Source organism: Bidens hawaiensis, unplaced genomic scaffold, assembly GCF_021521415.1.
Source record: "Bidens hawaiensis isolate Kalapana, Puna unplaced genomic scaffold, B.hawaiensis_p1.1 tig00003022_1, whole genome shotgun sequence".
Classification (NCBI taxonomy): domain Eukaryota; kingdom Viridiplantae; phylum Streptophyta; class Magnoliopsida; order Asterales; family Asteraceae; genus Bidens; species Bidens hawaiensis.
This window is the reverse complement of record NW_027491163.1, coordinates 450,987-460,904: the sequence shown is the minus strand read 5'-3', so window position 1 is coordinate 460,904 and position 9,918 is coordinate 450,987. Positions and strand designations below refer to the sequence as shown.

The window sequence follows — 9,918 nt, the reverse complement described above, 5'->3', positions numbered from 1 at the left end:
TACCAGCTCGCTTAAACGTTAAATATCTCATAATCGGAGTTCTAGACATCCGTTTGGATCGATTCTAGTGGCTATGTCCTCGGTTTTAATCCTAGTTTATTTTCTATAAGTTTTAGGTTTGTCTCAGTCAGCACGTTAAAGGATGGTTCGTTCGTTTAATCGTGTTTTTATTAATATTTCTCGTACACCGCCTAAGCATTAAGGTGAGATATCATTCCCCTTTTATTTTACTATTTTCAAACGTTTTGGGGACATATGCGTTTCTAATTCATATTTTTATATCATATATATACACAAACTCGCAAACGTAAATATTGTGTGTATTTCAATTAAATGTTAATTGTTACTTGTTTAAGTGTTTATTTTATCGCATTTGGAGAGGTCCATCATAATCACATTAAAGTATGATCATACGCCGTCTTAGTAGCCAACGCCCGTTTGCATGGCGATGGTCAACCGACAATCACATTTATATGCTAGTCTTAGTAGCCAAAGCCCGATTCACATGGCGATGGTCAATCGACAATCACATTTATATGCTAGTCTTAGTAGCCAAAGTCCGATTGGTATGGCAATGGTCAACCGACACTCACATTTGTATGCTAGTCATAGTAGCCAACGCCCAATTCGCAAGGCAACGATCAACTAGCACATTATTTGGTCACGGTTTGATTGATTGTTACTCACATTATTTTGTTTGCACAATTTTTATTTATCATTTATTTTAGACAGAAATACAAATTTTGTCCTTTAAACATAATCAATTTATGGATTAGATCCTTTAAAATGTTTACTTTCACCCGTTGTCCTTTATATGATAAAATGTATCAGTCTTAGTCCTTTACACTAACGATAGTTAAAATTTTCAGTTAAGTCACCCTATCTAGGTTGTACATAAGGGCATTTTAGTCATTTTACATGTCAAAAAGTAATTTATATAACTAACTAAAACTTTTGGTTCTGCACTTCCATTGCCCCTCCACCTTCACATCCATAATAATTCTAATTCCGGCACCTCCATGTCTTTTCCGGCTAACCATCACCTCCAACTCCGGCGAATTCAACTTAAACCACCACTGACATCCACCTCCGGCAAGTTCTGAGGAAACCAAAGATGCATTGCTGGCCACGAGAGAATGGTTTGAATTTGCATATCTGAAACACTGATTTGGGTTCGACCACCGCCACCACTATTCAGGTCTGATATGTTCACATGGTGTTTTCAGATAAGTTTTGAGGTGTATTCAGGTGGGGATTTATTACGGAGTGGAGGTTTGTTAGTGGTTCTGCTTGAGAGGCGGCGGAGGTCACGATGGCCATTGACGGTGCTTCTTTCTGAAGATCAAATAGGGGCTTGATGTGGGTGAACTAGGGCAACAAAAATACCCAAAATCGGACCTGAATCAAGGCTGAATCAGACCAGATCAGAGGTTAACGCCTGAATCGGACAAATTCGAACCTAAACTTGGGTGGTGGTCTAATTATTCCGGCTAATCGTATTCTCGTTTTTCCGGCGAAGGTTGTGGTGGTAGTTTGGTGGCTTGGCTGGAGGCAACGGTGGTGGCTTGGTTGGGCTTTAGACCCTTGTGTTCATTATCTGGAATTTGGTAAAAGAGATGAACAGTAATTACATATATATTATATGATTTTTATTGTTTTTATAATAATAATAATATGTCTTTGTAATAAAAAGTCAAAATCACTTGTATACCCTTATGTGTTAGTCATGTGCTGAGCACATGCTAGGATTTAACGGAGGATTTGGATGACGGTTAGTCAAAAGGACGAAAAGCGAGGTAACTTGTCGTATAAAGGACTCCACCTGAAAGCAAACTTTTTAAAGGACGTGATTCATAAATCAGCTATATTTAAAGGACAAAATTTGTATTTCTGTCTTTATTATATATATATATATACATATATATATATGCAAAATATAGAATGAACCCCACTTGAGTTGTGAAAACCCACGAAAACCTTATGTAACATCGTTTTTTTTGTTACATGTAATATATGTTGTAACATTTAATACAAAACATCGAAACATAAAAAAAAATTGTTTTGCTATTTTTTAACATTTTTTTATATGTTTTTAGAAGAGAGAAAAAGTTATATTTATGTTAACATTTTTTATTAATTTTAACTGTGAACCACAAGATTGAATATTTAATTAAAAACATGTGGTTGAGAATGAGTTTACAGAGTTTTCACAATATATATATATACAGGCAAATATAAAATAAAAACCCAACCGAAGTTTAGAAAACCCTTGCAAACTCCATATGTGGTCTACAATACACCACATCACCATGTCCATATATATTAGAGTTTTCATAAGAGGGGCAATTTAGTCCAATACATTTCCCGTATACCTGCTTCCATTAAACACCATGTCCATATTTATCAGAGTTTTCATGTTCTTCGAGAATTCTGATCCAAGATTACATCCACCTTGATTTGACCTTAAACATAAGAGGAGCCATCTGAATCTTAATTTAAACATAAACCACCCACATAACATTATCTCATTAATCCTCTTCCTTTTATCCGACCCCCTCCCAAACCCAAAATAGCCCCTGGAACATTGAATGAGTAGTCATCATAACGGAGCATTGAATGAGTTTTCATTGAATTCATAATCATGGAACCCTCGTATGTTGTGTCAACATCAAACGATCCAGGTTATTGTTTTCTTTTATTATTTCATTTTTTGTACATACCAAATTCCAATCTTTCAATCGCTGGACGTTTTATAAATGTTTTTTCAGGTGAAGATCATGTGGTTGTTTCGTCTCCTTGGTCTCCTTTATACGTGAATCTAGTTTTTCAAGTTAATTGCAACTCTCCTGTTCTTTCTCGGTCACATGAACCCGCAGGTTTGTTTTTTTTGTTTTTGTTGTTCTGTATTTTTTATCCTAGTTTTTTTGGTATTTTTAACCCCTTAGTTTTTGGTATTTCAAGTTAATTAGTTTTTTGTAATTTTTTTTGGTATTTTTAACCCCCTTAGTGACAATTTACATTTTTGTCAGTGTTTTTACCTTTCCATGACAGTTGATAATTTATACCTTTTATTTATTTAATTTTTTTTTGGATTTAGCATCATCATTAAGTATAGCTAATTTTGTCCTTTTTTGACCTTTTTTTCAAGATACCAATGAGTTCGAGAAAGACAATTTCTTTCATACTCCAAACGGAACCACATTTTGGTGTCCTGATGTTAGAGCCCACCTAAAACCCGTGATTGTTGCTACTTTCAATAGTTGGGAAGAAGTTGTTCGGTTTTACAAAAATTATGCCTTTAAGGCTGGTTTCTCAATTCGAAAATGACAGACTAAGAGATGGAAGGATGTTGTTACACATAAATATTTGAGGTGTAACAAGGCTGGCAAACCACAGGGTAAACGTAAATTTGACACGTTATGTGAGAGATCCTTGAAAATGAGGTAGTGTACATTTTCTGTTACTGATTGTCCAGCAAGCATTACGGTACATGTATGCGAAGAAACGTTCGTGTACAATATCAAAAAGAAATCACAATCATCCTTTAGTTGAAGAGTACAACAGAGATTTAACCAAGATATCTCGAAAGCTCACGTTCTCAACCCAACAGTTTATTCACCAAATGAGTTTAAACAAAATTGGTCATACTATAGCTCATCGTTTGCAAGTTTCAATGAAAGGTGGTCACCATAATGTGAACGGAACTGCTACAGATTTCAAGAACTGGTACAACTCTATGAGGATACATATTGGTGACCGAGACTCGCAATTAGTTCTGGATCGCTTGAAGGATCTTTCTGAAAGTTTACCAGATTTTCATTTTGACTTCGTTGTTGAAAAAAGGAAATTGAAGTCGGTGTTTTGGGTCGATGAAATATGGAAGATAAGTTATCAAGCATTTGGGGATGTAATTGCTTTTGATGCTACTTATAAAACCATCAAGTAAGTATTTTTGTTAACTGTTTTCATTTTGTTTAGTTAACATTTATTAACTGGTTACAATTTTGTGTAACTGTTTACAATTTTGTGCAACTGTTACATTTACTTGTTTGCATTTCTAGGTACAAAATGATTTTTGTACCCTTTACCGGTGTTGACAATAACAAGAGATGTGTCACATTCGGTGCCGGGTTGTTAAGTAATGAAACTATAGAATCATATAAATGGGTGCTTGAAGCTTTTATTAAAATGCATGGGAAACAACCGCAACTTGTATTAAGTGATCAAGATCTAGCTATGAAGCAAGCAATATCCCAAGTCATGACTCAATCCGACATAGGCTTTGCATGTGGCACATTATGAAGAAATTACCTTCCAAGGTAACACAATGTGAATTAGTTTTAGGTTAGCCATATGGTTTTTGCATGCATCAATCGCGCTCCTCCGCAATGTTATAATGTTGTTGTTGCTTTTTTCTTTTAAATGTGAATCAGATTTCTGGCGATCTTTTAGATAATACAAACATTCGGGCTAGGATTCATCGGTTGGTTTGGAATGTGCTTATCAAGCCTTCTACGTTTGAATCTAGATGGGAAGAGCTGATGGAAGATTTTGGTTTGCAAGAGCATGGCTGGCTAAAAGAGATGTATGCAATTAGGGATCAATGGGTGCCAGCTTATTTTAGAGACATTCCCATGTGTTGTTTAATGAAGACCACATCAAGGTGCGAAAGCTCTAATGCCTCCTTCAAAGTTAACTCCTCCAGCGAACACACTTGTTCAGTTCATGTTGTGTTTTGAAACAAGAATGGATAGTCCACGCTACATGCAAAGATTGTGCGGATACAAGACATTCGAAGTAGCTTTTAAATATGAAACTGGGTTGCCCATAGAGAAACATGCCTTTGATTTATACTCACACAACATATTCCAGGAAGTTCGTAAGGAAATATTCAAAGGGAAGTTTTTTTGTTATGTATCCGGCACGGAGGAAGTCGATGGCATACATGTGTATTCTGTTACCCATCTTGACAAAAACCGGGATGTCACCAACATTTTTACGGTAAACTCATAACAAATATATAATACATGTTAACGTGTTTTTGGGGTTCATGTAACCTATAATTAACTATATCGAAAAACATGTGAACATTTTCACGGTAAACTCATAACAAATATCTAATACATGGTGTTAACATTTTTTTGGTTTATGTAACCTATAATTAAATATACTTTAATTTAGTTTAACTTTAATATATGTTATATTTTTTTACATGTTATGTTTTTTGCATACGAAAAAACCCATGGCCCAAAAAACCATTGGTGATATATATTAACAGTTTTTTTGGTGTTTGTGTAACATTATAATAAGCATTCTATGCCTACAATGTGAAAATGTTCACGGTAAACTCATAAAAAATATCTAATACATGGTGTTAACATTTTTTGGGTTTATGTAACCTATAATTAAACATACTTTAATGTAGTTTAACTTTAATATATGTTATATTTTTTTACATGCTATGTGTTTTGTATACGAAAAAACCCATGGCCCAAAAAACCATTACTGTTTGGGTTTATTTAACTTTAATATATGTTATATTTTTTTACATGTTATATATTAACAGTTTTTTTGGTGTTTGTGTAACATTGTAATAAGCATTCTATGCCTACATATGTATGTTTTTTGTAGACGTTACAGTAAACATTCAATGTCTATAATTCAATGCCAACCAAATACTTATCCATGTCTCTTTTTGCACCCCCGTAGGTTGAATATGATAGTAAAGATCATTCGTCTTCCTGTTCATGTAAAAGCTTCACCCGAATTGGATACCTATGCAGACACATTTTTTGTGTTTACCGAGTTAAAAAAGTAGACAACATCCCTTCCCAATACATTAGCAAAAGGTGGACTAGGGATGTTCTCCCCAAACGTGTTTGGGAAGCTCGGTACCAGAATTGGGTTGATAACACCGGCTGTTCCGGTCTTCGGCATGAGATTTTTGAAATAATATCCGAATGTGTCGATGCATTAAGGAGTGACCCTGTTGGTTTGGCTTCACTGGCACGCGAGATCAGAGCTTTGAAGGACCGCACATTTGTAGGTCAAGCAGACATGACAAACGCTTCTCAAAATAAGGTAGCGGTGATTGAAGAGTTGATTGGCCAACCGTTAGCTATTGATTTGGAGATGGCAGTCGGCAACTCGGATGTAATTAGAAACAAAGGTACCGGTCATGTTCGTCGTATTGTGGGAGAGGCTGAAAAGCAAGTTGAAAGGTCTCAAAAACCTTATGCAATAATTGTAAGCAATATGTCAATGATCATGACTCAAGAAATTGTGAGAAAATCAAGTTGAAGAAACTTGCGGCCGAAAAAAAACGGCGGGAGGCGGAAAGAATAAGGATGGAGGTGGGGAATATGTGTCCAGGAAATGGTAACAGCTAAAAACCATTTTGCTAAGTTATTTTTACCTTTTGATATCATGTAAGCTTTAATTCAGAAAAGTTGATCCCCTTTTGTAATAGTAACGTGGGATCAACTAAATGCATCAATGTGTTTTAAGCCGTTGTTTTGTTTTTGTAATATTTATGTAACTGTAGCTGACCCCCACATTTTTTTGTAACATTTATGTGACCACAAAGGATCAACTAAGATTATGTAGGGTTATGTAACTCTAGTTTATATGAATCAAACTTGGTTTTTGTTTATAATATTCTTATTCTGTTAATAAACATTTTATGTGACCACAAAGGATCAACTAAGTGCATCAACTAAATATACATTTTTTAAAACGAGATATGTAAAAGTGTTACATTGAAAACAAACAAACAGATTGTAACTCTAACATCTTATCATTACAACACTTCCACAAATTTTAAAGACATTAGACGTTACAATAATGCTAAACAACAAACATTAAAAACGCGCAACAGTAACATTAAAAACGACTACCCATTAGACGAAGTGTCGGGTGCCGCCCAAGTAACATTACTAGAATGACAGGCCACAGATTTTTTCAAGAACAAACAATCTGCAATTTCAGGCCACCAATGTTCCAGCGGTTGTATCTTACCACAATCAGCGCAAAACCTACGGCCAGCAGGTGGATGTTTGTCGGGTGTAACATACTTGCTCCAATCATAGTTCAGAACCCACTCATCATCAAACGGATCATCTTCATCCCAAACCGGCTCGTGCACCTCATTTTGTACCATCTTGGAAAATGCCACATCACGCATGGGATTACCGACCTCACCCGGTTCCATCTTGGGAACTATTACATCACCAGAGTTTGCTTGTGCAACAATGATCTCGGTATTCTTTTGGCCCACAGATTCACTTTTAACTTTTGCAGCGTTGACTTCAGCAATCCAATGAGCCGTGGTTTCGTAAAGCCTTCTTGTCGCTTCGTTTGGGAACCCTGACTGTTTCTTTTTTGCCCCCCCGCCAGACGAAGACGGCGCTTTTGCTTTGTATTTTGTGGCCCATGACTTGCGTTTACCCCTAAACATTTTTTTTCACAAGAACCCTTTTCTTTGGCCAGAGTGATTTTTTTGTGTTGCAAGACAACTAGACTTAGCAAAGTAGAGGTCACATGGCTTTCACCCGCCATACATCACATCTTTAAAAATGTTAAAAAATTTGTTTTTTTAACCTTCTACTTTTAATCTACACCTTACAACCCAATAACCCATCAACCCCTACATCACATGTATAATATAATACTTTCCTCAACCCACTATATTTATCATAACACTCCTATTTCTCACCAAAACGAGCATCTTTTTTTAACCCAGAAAACATGGTGTTGTGCAAATGCGGCAGGGTTGCTGTCGCCCGCACTTCGTGGACTGATCGAAATCCAGGCCGTAGATTCTACTCCTGCCCCATAACGGTAAAGCCATATTTATATAACATTTTTAACTGACTCCTTTCTGTGGTAATTGCGGTTTTAAATCCAAAATGTGTTGTTTTTTTTTGGTGTAGAACTCCTCATGCGCGTTTATTGGATGGATCGACCAACCTATGTGTTCGCAATCCATGGACATAATCTCGGGTTTGTTGAGGTCAAAAAACCAATTGGAGAGTGATAACAAGAGGTTAACAGCCGAAATCAAGAAGAAGAACAATCTTATTTTCACCACCCTTTTGCTAGCCATGTTTCTGTTTCTACTAGCTATGTTTCTACTATTTACTTATTAGGCATCATTTGAAGATAAAAACACTATATAACGGTAACTTATAGGGAATGGTAAATTTAAGTTTTAACCCTACTTTACTCTACCTTTCTTTTTAACTTTATTAATGATGATTAAGATGGGATTCAAAGCTTTTCATATACAACTTTTTTGAATTTAATTTTGTTAAAAAGTATACATTGACTAAATTAAAAGGGGGGGGGGGGGGGGGGGTGTCACATCTGGCGATTTTTCCACCACCCAAACATCACATCTTAATTGCTTTTTTCCCAAGGACAGATCACCTTTTTCCGTTAGGTCAAAGGATTTAGATTCCTGACACAAAGCCTCCCATCATCTCATTATCTAACTTAATTATTAAATAAAGAAGATAAAGAGGATTTAGAAACAAACTTACATCACATTCTCCTACGGGGACAAACTACATCATAACTACACAAACACTTACATTAAAATCAATCATCAATCATGCCCAGTAAAATCCCACCGACAGCAAAGCTATAAGTAGGGTCTGGGGAGGATGGGATGTAGGCACACCGTACCTCTATCCAAAGGAATAAAGAGGTGGCTTCCAGAGAGACCCTCAGCTCTAAGTACATGTGTATGAAGCAAAATAAAGGAAATCAAAGTTTAACAGTTATATAAAAACACTTACATTAAAACATCCAAAAAAACAAAAAACTAAAATTCCCTGTTTTTTAAACTTAAAAAACTTACATTAAACTAAAAAGCTTACATTAAAAAAAAAGAAGAAACTAAAACACTTAAATTAGATTCTCCTACATCACAAGTACACAAACACCCACAAACACTTACATTAAAACACCATAAAACATTAACCACTGTTTTATCACAAAAAAACACATCCATTAGATCGTAGCATCAACCAACACAAACAAAGTCTATCACCAACCAAACCAACTTAAGCAAGCGCTTCCGCTTTCACTCCCTCTCTTAGCGTGTTTACTTCTGACAACAACCTTGCTGCAATCTTCTTCCGTAGTCTACCTAGCTGCCCCTTTTTCTTCATTTCGTTCTTCTCAAAACTACACTCAAACGCCTCATACCTACCCATGAACAGTTCCTGGTGTCTCATAGCAAATATTGCTGAGTCCACCAAATTTTGTGTTGTTGCCCAAGAGATTGGAATTTTTAGAATGTTCAACCCTTCAATTTCTTTCGCTTTCCCATGACCACAGCTATACAAGTATTCAACAAACAAATGTTTCTGTAACAAAAACACAATCCAAACTCAGTTTAATATACAAAACAAGTTGCTATACAATATATTTTGTTAACTGGTCAGTTTTGATATAACTAATGATCATTTATAAAAGCTTACTAGCTTGTACGGTGCGTCTTTGCCCTCATATGTTGGATGATCCCTCATCCTTGCCAGCGGCCACATGTCCGCGAGGTGATGAATGATGTTGATGGCCGGAGTCTTTAACTCAAACACCACCACGTAGTACATTTCTTGTTCGAACAGCATGAAGAAAACCATATCAAAATCGATGATCCCCCTGAACGTAATCTCTCGTTGATTGCGCGGGTCATGTTCTTTTCAAATTCACCCCGCCTCTCGGGCGCAGATGACATTGAGTTATTTACTAACCAATTGTGGGTAAAAATAACATATATTAGCTCACTTATTATCCAATTATAAGTACACGAGCTACCCCCCATGATGTAAAAGAATACTTACCATCACACAAGTGCCACAAAAAAGCCGGCGGGGCTGACGGTTGTCATCCAAACTACTCTCAAAGTTAGAA

General features: G+C 36.1%; 1 pseudogene; it reads left to right on the top strand.

Annotated features, from left to right (window-relative positions):
- The first annotated feature begins 2,641 nt into the window (after positions 1-2,641).
- On the top strand, positions 2,642-6,300 carry LOC143622105 (protein FAR1-RELATED SEQUENCE 5-like; annotated as a pseudogene).
- Positions 6,301-9,918: the final 3,618 nt, after the last annotated feature.